This window comes from Galeopterus variegatus, unplaced genomic scaffold, assembly GCF_000696425.1.
Source record: "Galeopterus variegatus unplaced genomic scaffold, G_variegatus-3.0.2 Scaffold443, whole genome shotgun sequence".
In the NCBI taxonomy this organism is placed as follows: domain Eukaryota; kingdom Metazoa; phylum Chordata; class Mammalia; order Dermoptera; family Cynocephalidae; genus Galeopterus; species Galeopterus variegatus.
The window spans coordinates 436,580-447,364 of record NW_007726554.1 but is presented as its reverse complement, the minus strand read 5'-3'; positions in this window follow the sequence as shown (position 1 = coordinate 447,364).

Genomic DNA, 10,785 nt, shown 5'->3' with positions numbered 1-10,785 from the left:
CCTGCGCCTGCGCATGAGCCGCGGCGCGACGTGGAGGGGGCGGGCCGGGGGACGCAGGCGCCTTCTGTTGGGGACGCAGAGGCGGGAAGGCTGAGGTGAGGCGGCCCTGCTCTTCCCTGATGGACCCGCTGGGGTCTGTCCCTCGCTTCTGCGGACGGCTTCGGCCTTAAAGCTGCTGGGTGCGAGAGCCACTGCGGAGGACCACGGAGCGCGATCGGTCGCAGGCTGCTGCTGAGCGTCTTGTGGCAGATGTGCAAAACTATCAAAACGAATACTGTTGACAGGGTCAATTTAAGACAATAATAGTTGCAAGAATAAAAGAATTGCTTAGCAACATTGTGATACCACAGTGGATATGCCACGATTATGATTTCCAAAAAGCGTTATACTAGCCTTCACCTGTCAAAACTTCTAGAATACTGATAACTGTTTTGGGGATTGTCTTTTCTAGAACTCTAGGTATGTCCCATGCGCGCGCGTGTGTGTGTTTGGTATGGTTCTTTTTTGTTTTTTTGGTTGCTTGCTCTTAGAAAATTAAGGACTCAGGCTAATTTAAAGTATATAGTTGTTTTTTTTTTTTTTTAAACATTCCGACAGTTTAATAAGCATAATCACACTGTGCTGGATTATTTGATATAAATGGTAAGGTGGGTGTAAAGACCAGGGCTTGGCAAATACATTATACACTCATTTGTACTGGCCAAATGCCAAAAAAAAAAAAAAATTATATTTTTAAATTTCCCCGGGGCCTTAATTTTTCAAAGAAAAAACACCAAAAAAAAAAAAAAATTATATTTTTAAATTTCCCCGGGGCCTTAATTTTTCAAAGAAAAAACACCAAAAAAAAAAAAAAATTATATTTTTAAATTTCCCCGGGGCCTTAATTTTTCAAAGAAAAAACACCAAAAAAAAAAAAAAATTATATTTTTAAATTTCCCCGGGGCCTTAATTTTTCAAAGAAAAAACACCAAAAAAAAAAAAAAATTATATTTTTAAATTTCCCCGGGGCCTTAATTTTTCAAAGAAAAAACACCAAAAAAAAAAAAAAAAAAAAAAAAAAAAAAAAAAAAATCACACATGCACAGATATGTAAAGCTGTGATTTTTCTTTCTTAATCTGTTTTAGCAATGGTTTTTAATGCAAGTCAGCAAAATATCAGTCTACTGAATTATTACCAGACGGTTTTCAAGAAGTTCATGGAAAGTTTCCTATGTTAAACACAATTATAGGGGGCCACTGTTTTGGACTAAGTTCCTGTACTAGGTCCCGAAACCCCACACTAGAAATCAAAATGGAGTCACTCCTGCTAAGTTCCATGTCATTTAGGCTGTGATCTGACCTTCTGTCAGGAGAAAGCCAATTTCCTGAACAGGCTAATTTAAATCTTCAATGCGTGTGTTAATGAAGTTCTCTTTGCTTTAATCCTTACACAAAAGAGATAGCCTGAAGTAACCGGATGTTATTTTTCTACTGTTCTGTCTTCCTGTCCCCTCCTTACAAGGATAGTAACTTTGAAATGACCAATCTACTTTTTGTCCTTGTTTCTGCTTTCTTTAGCCTTTTTCTGTCTATAAAACCAGCCTCCTCTGCTTGGCTCATTGGAACACTTATTCTAGTTTATGAAATAAGGTGTTGCCCAATTCTAGAATTGTGATAAAGCCAATTGAAATTTTTAACTAAATTTGTTGTTCTTTAACACCTATTATCTTTCAATTTCATTTTTCCATGAATATTTTGAAGTACCTCATGTTGCACATTTCTGGGTTTTGTCGTGTGGCACCCATGTTTGGCTAACAAATTGAAGACATGTATACAATTAATGATGATGTGTTTGTTCCCTAAAATTAAGTTTCTTGCCTTCATTTCAGCAAAATTACTGTTGATATAAAAAGATTTTCACATAATGTCTGTTTTATGGGCACTACTGATCTAAAGGATTAAAAAATAAAGTGTAACTTTATTCCAAAGATATGAAATAAGCCATGGCATATATGGTCAAATGATTTTTGACAAGGGTGCCAAGACGATTCAATGGGGGGAAGGACAGTGTTTTCTGTTGGATTTTGGACGTGATCAGCACCATTGTGCACACGATAAGCACAAAATAGCCACTGGCCTTGTCTTCCACTCCAGCACCAAACCTCTCCCCGCTTCCCTTTATGAGAAGCCTTGTGACTTAAACGGAAGCCCTTTTGCTTCCACAAGGGCACAGTTCTCCACCCTGGTTGCATAGTTTCTGCATTAGCATACCACCCTTCCTTGATGGTATCAGCCAGCCCCTGGTGCCCTATATAAGCTCTCTCACCCTCATGTCTGGTGCTGTCCTCCATTTTTTATTTTTTTAATTTTTTAAAATTATTTTTTAAAATTATTATTATTTTTTTTAAAAGATGACCGGTAAGGGGATCTTAACCCTTGACTTGGTGTTGTCAGCACCACGCTCACCCAGTGAGCCAACCGGCCATCTCTATATGGGATCCATACCCGCAGCCTTGGTGTTATCAGCACCGCACTCTCCCAAGTGAGCCACGGGCCGGCCCCTGTCCTCCATTTTGAAGGCAGCCCTGGACTGCCCCCCACTTTGGGCACAGCACAGCAGATTCTTTTCCTTTAATAAAGCTTGATCAGTATCCAGTGTCTCGGCTCATTTTCTTTCATTATGTTGCCAAAACCTGGGAAGGGTTTTGGCTACTGTTGTTGGACAATCCCCTCTCTCTTATGTTGGTTGGCCCTCGGCTGCCCTTCCAGATCTGCCAAACCGGGTACGCTCGGGACTCTCTCCTTTTGCTATTTCAGACCAATGCATCCAACATCAGCCTCAATTCAGGGTGAGTCAGTGGGTCAATCCTCTCTCGTCTTGGACCCCAACTCGTGCTCTCTCTCGTTCTCGAAGCCCAGGCGCCTGGCTGAGGGAAACTTTCTTGTGTCCCCCAGCTATTGAAGGACCCTTCATTAGCGGGTCATGGCTTTTCTCGCTCAAAAAGAAGGTGGACAGCAAAGAGGACGCTGTTTGTTGGCACCATTCTTCTAGGAGGACTGCCCATTTCCTTTCTCACCCTCTAAATGGGATCCTCACAATCCAAACCTGAATGTCTTGTTTTCTACTGTACTCCATGCTATATGCCTCTGGGCCATCTCCTGGCCAATTTCTCAGTCTCCAGGGAGACATTAAAACTCGAACGCCTTGTTACAATGGATCCCAGTGGCCACAAGACGGCACTCTCAATTTAGGTACTCTTCTAGACAACTTTTGTCATTGAAAGGGCAAGCCGGAGAGATTCTTTAAGTTCAAGCCTTTTCCTCTGTTTTTGATCATGTCCTTCTCTCTTTGTCAAAACTGTCCTATGTCTCAAATTCTCCTAGCTCATGCTTGACCTCCCCTTTCTGAACACGGATCAATCTTTTGATCTGTCAGACTACTCTGCTCCCTGTATGGGCCACCTTGATTACCTCTTTATGCTCCAGATCCTTCACCAGCCCCTCCACCTTTTCCCTCTCTTCCCCACACCTGGTCTCAAGATGCTTGTCCTCAACCACCCAACTCCTTTCTTTCTTCCCCTTCATCAGGTAACAACCCTGCCTCAGCTCTGGCTCCTTTATATCCCCCTCTGTGAAGTGGCTGGGACAGAGGGAATTGTCTGAATCCATGTACAGGGAACAGGTCTGGATAGTGGCCCGACAGGCAGATGAGGTACATGCTCAAAATAACAGGCAGCCTGTGGGAGCCTGCTGTGAGCCATCCTGCTATAGGGAGTAGCATGGGAGCCTGAGGAGCGATACCCCTTGTTCAGTAGGCTGCAAGGGGGTCCCCTGTGTGTGGCACAGCTCCATGGAATTTCCTGTTTGTTCACCTTTGGTTACTTGACAAGGCTTCCCAGAATTAGAAGGCCTAACCTTTTGGCTTGGTATGGCTTTGGGAAATTCTGAGGGCCCTGGGGTTTCTCAAAGAACATGTTAATAATACATCAAAATTAATAGGTTTATTTAAAGGGCATTGTCAGTACTAAAGGTGTTTTTGATGCATGTTCCCAGTATGGGTTGGCTTGATTTAATTTTGTTGTTGATCTTTCCTGTTAGTGTTGTGTGCATTGACCCATAATTTTAGAATAACTAGCTCTATAGTTGTGATCATGCTCTTGTGCATGTGGAATGAAGTTATTGTGTTAAATTTTTATAAATCCACATCTCCTAGGGAGACGGTGGGTCTGAGTGCAGTGGTGTTTACAACTATTTGACCATAATGAGTTACAGATTTCTTTGTTTTTCCCCATTCCCACAGTTTCACTTGATTTACGAAGAACATGTTGTTTCCCTAGTAATAATAAGAATGATATAGTGTGTTTTTGTTAGTTTGAGTAGGATCATTTAACTTTTCACTTTGTCCCCTGTGCTGTTCCTAGAGTCTTTTGGCAGGGAAATAAAAGGTTTCATTATAAGATAAATAAGTTAGGTAGTAGAGAAACACAAACAAATTTTGATATTAATAGGTTTTGTTTAAATCACTTTGTAACACAAAATTTGTAACAATAACATAGAAATTTAATAAAGATTTATAGTTAAATTTTATAATATTCATGTTATAAACATTGTGATTTTGATTATAAATTAAAACGAGCAATATAGAGTATAAGCAATATTAAATTGTTAACCATAACTAATCAATGTTATTAAAATTAAGAGTAGTAAGTATAAGTAAGATTAAAAAGGGGTTAAATTGTAAGCTAAGAAGGTTAAGGTTTATGATTTGGACCAAAAGTCTGACGTTTTAAAGCCAAGCATGTTGCTATTGTGTAGTTTCCTGGCCACAAGCCACAGGCTTTCAGGTGAACTACTGATGCATGAGTAAATGTTTTTGTCAGAGCATGAGTGCTTTGGAACATTTTGACCTTTCCTTTTCAATAGAACTGAGATAAAAATGTTTTGCTTAAAGATAAATCATTATGTAGAGGATTAAGTAAAAAAATATAAATAAAGTAAGATTCATGTGGTTGTTGTCCACACTTGCACTAGACATCTGTGGTCCATGTCTTTTTTTTTTTCATCGAATCCATACCACTTATTCAGGTCCAGCGAATCCTGCAGAGCTGGACTCTGGCAGGAGCCATTGCTGTTCCTTGCATGGACCCAAATTGGGACTACCAGGCCAGCCATGGGGATCAAGATCTCTGGGATAACACGATCACACACTTGATTTATGGCCTCCAAAAGGCTACTCACAAGTCAGTCAATAATGACAAGCTTAGAGAGATCACACAGAGATCCACTGAAAATCCCAGTGAGTTCCTAACCTGCCTCTCTGAGGCTTTTACATAAATACACACATATAGACCCAAGCTCCCTTGCAGGCATGGCCCTCTTACACTCTCATTTCATTACCCAATCAGTCCCTGATATTCGAAAAAACTATTAAAGAGATCAGGCCAAATACCAGCTCCTGGCTAATGCCATCTGTGGCTCACATACTCCAAAGCTGGCTGCCTCGAGAGACAAGCCACCTGAGAACTGCTTCAAATGTAGTCAACCGGGCCACTGGGCATGGGCCTGTTCTAAGCCTAGGCCTTCTTCTGGGTCCTGTCCTCACTGCAAACAGGCAGGTCACTTGGGGGATTGACTGTTCCACTTGCTAGAGAGGCGGTGGTCCAGTCCCCATCCCACAGCCTTTGGCTTCATGGCCACCCCTACCAGAGCTTCTCGGCTTTGCCCAGGAGGAGGACTGATGATGCCCAGGGCTCAAGGTCCCCCATGGAGATCACCACGTGTGAGCCCAGGGTAACTCGCCTCATAGCAGGTAAGCCAATCTCTTTTGACATTGATATAGGGGCCATTTACTTTACCCTTCCTAAGTATGCAGGACCAACAACTACATCCTCTATCACAATAGTAGGGGTCACGGGATCAGAATGCCATCCACAGATTACTCAAACCCTTTCCTGCACCCCACATCACACCCAGTTCACACACAAATTCTTAATAATGCCTCAATGCCCAACCCCCTTACTGGGACGGGACATCCTTTTCAAATTCAAAGCTACCCTTACCCTAAACACTTTAACTCCAGCTACAATACTCCCATTACAGGCTGGACCCAGACCTGGCCCCTGGGGCTTCCACCTTCTCCTCCCCCTGGGACAAGGTTAATCCCTAGTATGGGACACTTCTTCTCCCTCCATTGCTACACACCATTCCCCATCCTTGTTAAGTTGCAGAACCCCTCTTTGTTCCCTGATGTCCCACAATACCTCATCGCTAACAAACACCTAATAGACTTAAAACCTGTCATACACAAACTCCTTTCTTCTCATCTCTTATGGCCTGCCCACTCACCTTTTAATACACCTCTCCTTCCAGTTATAAAGCCTAACGTCTCATACCATTTAGTACAGGACTGATCATGACATGCATCATTCCCAACAACTTACTGAGACAGTACTGCCTCAGGGGTTTCGGGATAGCCCCCACTTTCTGGCCAGGCCTTAGCTCAAGACTTATCTGAACTTCCCGCAACCTCTAGCAAGTTAATACAATATGTGGATGGCCTCCTCCTTTGTAGCCCCTCCCTATAAGGATTCACAGGCCCACACTGTTGCTCTCCTTAATTTCCTGGCCTCCAGGGGATGTTGAGTGTCCCCCAGTGAGGCCCAAATTTCTTCTCCTTCGGTCACCTATTTGGGAGTCCACCTCACCCCAAACACCAGAGAAATAATGGTGGATTGCAAAAGTCTAGTTTCTGAACTCCCTACTCCTACCACAAAGAGTGAAATTCTCTCTTCCCTGGGGCTTGCAGGATATCTCCATGTGTAGATCCCCAACTTTGGTGTGCTAGCAAAACCACTTTATGAGGCATCCAAAGGAGATCCTGCCATTCCTTTAGATCCCACAAAGCCCATTCATTCTCCCTTCCAGCTCTCCTCACAGCCCCAGCTCTATCCCTCCTACAACTATACTATCTGTTTATCCTATACATCACCAAAACCCAAGGACTGGCAGTCAGGGTTTTGGGAAAAGAGGTAGGAGATATTTTCTCCCCAGTTGCATACCTCTCTAAACAACTAGACACCACAGCTTGAGAATGGGCCCCTGTTTATGGGCCTTGGCAGCAGCCGCCCTTTTAACACAAGAAAGCTCTAAACTAACTTTTGGACCTTCTCAGCCATAAGGCCAAGTAAATTCTCTCTATTTCCCACCTACAACTTATTCGCCTTACTTTCATTGAAAATTCCCAGTTCTCCTTTAAACTTTGCCCTCCCTTAAAATCCAACCACTCTCATCCCAAAACACTCATGACCCTTAGAACACAATTGCATGGAGGCTTTAGACTTCTTTCTCAATTCCTTTCCACACATCTCTGTGCATCCCATTACACGGTTCATAGATGGGAGTGCCACCTCCACCCTGCCCCCGCAGGTGGTTTATGTCATAGTAAATCTAACACAAGCTATTGAGGCTGCACAACTCCCAAAGTAGGTTGGGGTTATACACTGCAGAGGACACCAAACCTCCAATGACCCCATAGCCCCGGGAAACAAAATGGTGGATCTAACTGCAAAACAGGCTGCTCAATCACCAGGACCCCACTCTTCCTCTCCTGCTCAGGTCCTTCTCATGGTCCCTATGCCCTTACCGCAATACACATCTCAAGAAATACAACACCTCCAACAGTTCGGGGCACAGAGAAAGGACAACTGGTATACTCTCTCTGGTTGCTATGTCCTCCCTACTACACAAGCTGAGCAAATCCTTTTAGATTTCCATAATTTGGTTCATATAGGCTATGAACCCCTACTACACCTTCTTCAGCCCTTATATTACTCTCCCCACATGGCCAAGTTACTAGAACAAGTCACTCAAAACTGTCCTTTGTGTACTTCTTGCTCCAATCAAGGTGGCCTCCAAGTTTGGTCCTTTCCCACTTGCCATGCCAGAGGATACACTACTGGCCAGGATTCGCAAATTAACTTTACTCACATGCATCCCTACAAAAGGACACACTATCTTCTACCTCTAGTAGATACCTTTTCAGGTTGGGTTCAGGCTTTTCCCTGCATTTTAGAGGATGCTACAGCATTGGTTCATGCTCACACCTCATCCCTCATTTTGGCCTACCTACCAGTCACTCACTCACCTATGAGCTACCCTTTGCAAGCCCACAGGCCTCAGCCCCTTTGAACTTATGTATGGCAAACCCTTCACCCTCACATCTCTCTCTTCCAGCTCATCACCTTTAGGCAAGTTTCTCCTTACTCTTTTGCTCATTAGGGATCTTATTAGGGAACAGGCCAACCTTCTATTACCTCATCCTTTCCCCACCCCCCCCTCAGACTTTATAAACTGAGCCCAGAACAGCAAGTATATCTGAATCTGAAAGCCTCTCTCACCAGGTTGGGAAGGGCCTTATACAGCACTTCTCAACACCCCCACTGCAGTAAGAGTACTAGGAAAGGCCTCTTTGTATCACTTATCCTTGGTAAAACTAGTACCTGAGACTTGACCCAAAGAATCTGTTAACACCAAGTCAGAGGGGTCCCCCTGCTCAACCCCAACCCAACAACTCCTCACACTTCATCCATTTTAGGACCCACAAAACTAAAAATCTCCGGACCTTTGATCTTCCCCCAGTCCCAGAGGAAGGATGATCTTTCCCCTGGCGATTATCCTCTCACTCTTGCAGGCCCACTTTCTGTCCTTCACACAGGAGCTACTCCAAGACTGGTCCTGACCTACTATCATGGGTTTGCCATTGTGGGACATGAGAAGTATATGCCACCCTGTATCCCTAACCTTTATTATACTATCTGTTCTAGTACTTGCTACAGGATTGGCAGCAGCTGCTCCAGAGCAGTGTAACATTATGGGAAGATTTCTCAGGCACTCCTTTACCTCCTATCAGTAGGATGCTTTTAGCAATTTCACTGTGGCAATGGGCCCTTTAAATTCTTTTGGTTCCCTAAACCTTCACATCCTTCCTGTGTTTTTCCTCCTATCTCAGTGCTCCCCCTTCCCTGGAACATGGAGGTTCTAGGTCCACTGGGACGATGCAGTCCCCAATGAATCAGACTGGTCCCCGAGTGACTCATTTGTCTCCCACTTCATGAGAAACTTTTTGTGGTCACCCCCCTCCCTGTCGATGCAGCCCGCAATGTTTCCACAAACATCTCTTCACTTTCCTCTAATCTCACCTCAGTGGGGACTGTCAGCATCGTGCGGGGCCTGTCCACACTCTGCCTCACTAACCCCAATTGCTACCACTCACTTACCCCCTCCTCACCCATGCCCTAAAAATGGAATATATTTCCCTTGTAAATCTATGTTATCCTGTTGCCTGCCCCCTAACGCGATTTCTTGCATATTCGTTTGGCTCAACCTTGACACCGTCCAGACAGATGGAGGGACAGAGATGGGACTGGGACTAACTTCAGCCCTTCCCTCTCAGGAAGTGCCCCTGCTCCCGTAGGGCACTAATTGTACCTTTTTAATTGGGGCAGGGATCCTTTCTGCGACTGGGACTGCATAGCAGGCCTTGCTACTGCCTCCCAATTCTATCAAAAACTCTCAGAAGAACTAAGTATAGATAGCATCTCCTCCCTCCAGTGTCAGGTCACCTCACTCATGACAGTTGCTTTAAAGAACCGACGGGCGCTTGACTGACTTACAGCCGAGAAGGAAGGCACCTGCTTCTTCTTGGGGGAGGAATGCTGTTACTATGTAAATGAGTCTGGGGTGATCCAAAACAATTTAATACATTAAAAAGCAAGCATTGATTGCTGATGCAAAGGGTTACAAAACACAAACACATCTGGGGAGTGACCCCAGTCACCGAACCCTAACTGTGCTGATCCTTACTTTTTGGTACCTGTCTCTTTTGGCATTTCTCTGAGTTTCTTTTTTTTTTTTTTGTCTTTTTCCGTGTCCGGCAACGGATCGCAACCCACAGTGTTGCCCCCGTACCGGACCGGGGACCGGCAACGGGATCGCAACCCTCGGTGTTGCCCCCGCGCCTCGCTCAGCCAGTGAGCCGAAACCGGTCTGCATGTGGGATCCGAACCCTCGGGCAGGAGCGCCGCCACGCTTCCCAAGCTGCGCACCTATCCAGTGCGCCACCGGGCTGGCCCATTTCTCTCAGTTTCTTATAGGAATGTATGCGAGCCTTCTCCAACCAAAAGGTCACTGAATTCTTCACGGGATGAGGCTATCAGCCCCTCAGAATCAGCGACCTTTCCCCAGAGTAATACAGCATCCCCACATGAAACCAATACCCCCCACCTAATTGTTTTACCTGCCAACATAAATCTTTTATTTTTTCCATATCTTCGCCCATCTCGGGAGCGCCGCCACGCTTCCCAAGCTGCGCACCTATCCAGTGCGCCACCGGGCTGGCCCATTTCTCTGAGTTTCTTATAGGAATGTATGCGAGCCTTCTCCAACCAAAAGGTCACTGAATTCTTCACGGGATGAGGCTATCAGCCCCTCAGAATCAGCGACCTTTCCCCGGAGTAATACAGCATCCCCACATGAAACCAATACCCCCCACCTAATTGTTTTACCTGCCAACATAAATCTTTTATTTTTTCCATATCTTTGCCCATCTCCAGCAGGAAGTAGCTTCAGAAGAATGAGACCTTTGCCCCCTTTCCTTTCTCCTTATACTTAAAAGGCAGGAATGATGGATTTTGGACTTGACTGGTGCCATTGTGCATGCAATAAGCACAAAATAGCCACTGGCCTTGTCTTCCACTCCAGCACCAAACCCCTTCCTGCTTCCCTTTATGAGAAGCCTCGTGACTTAAA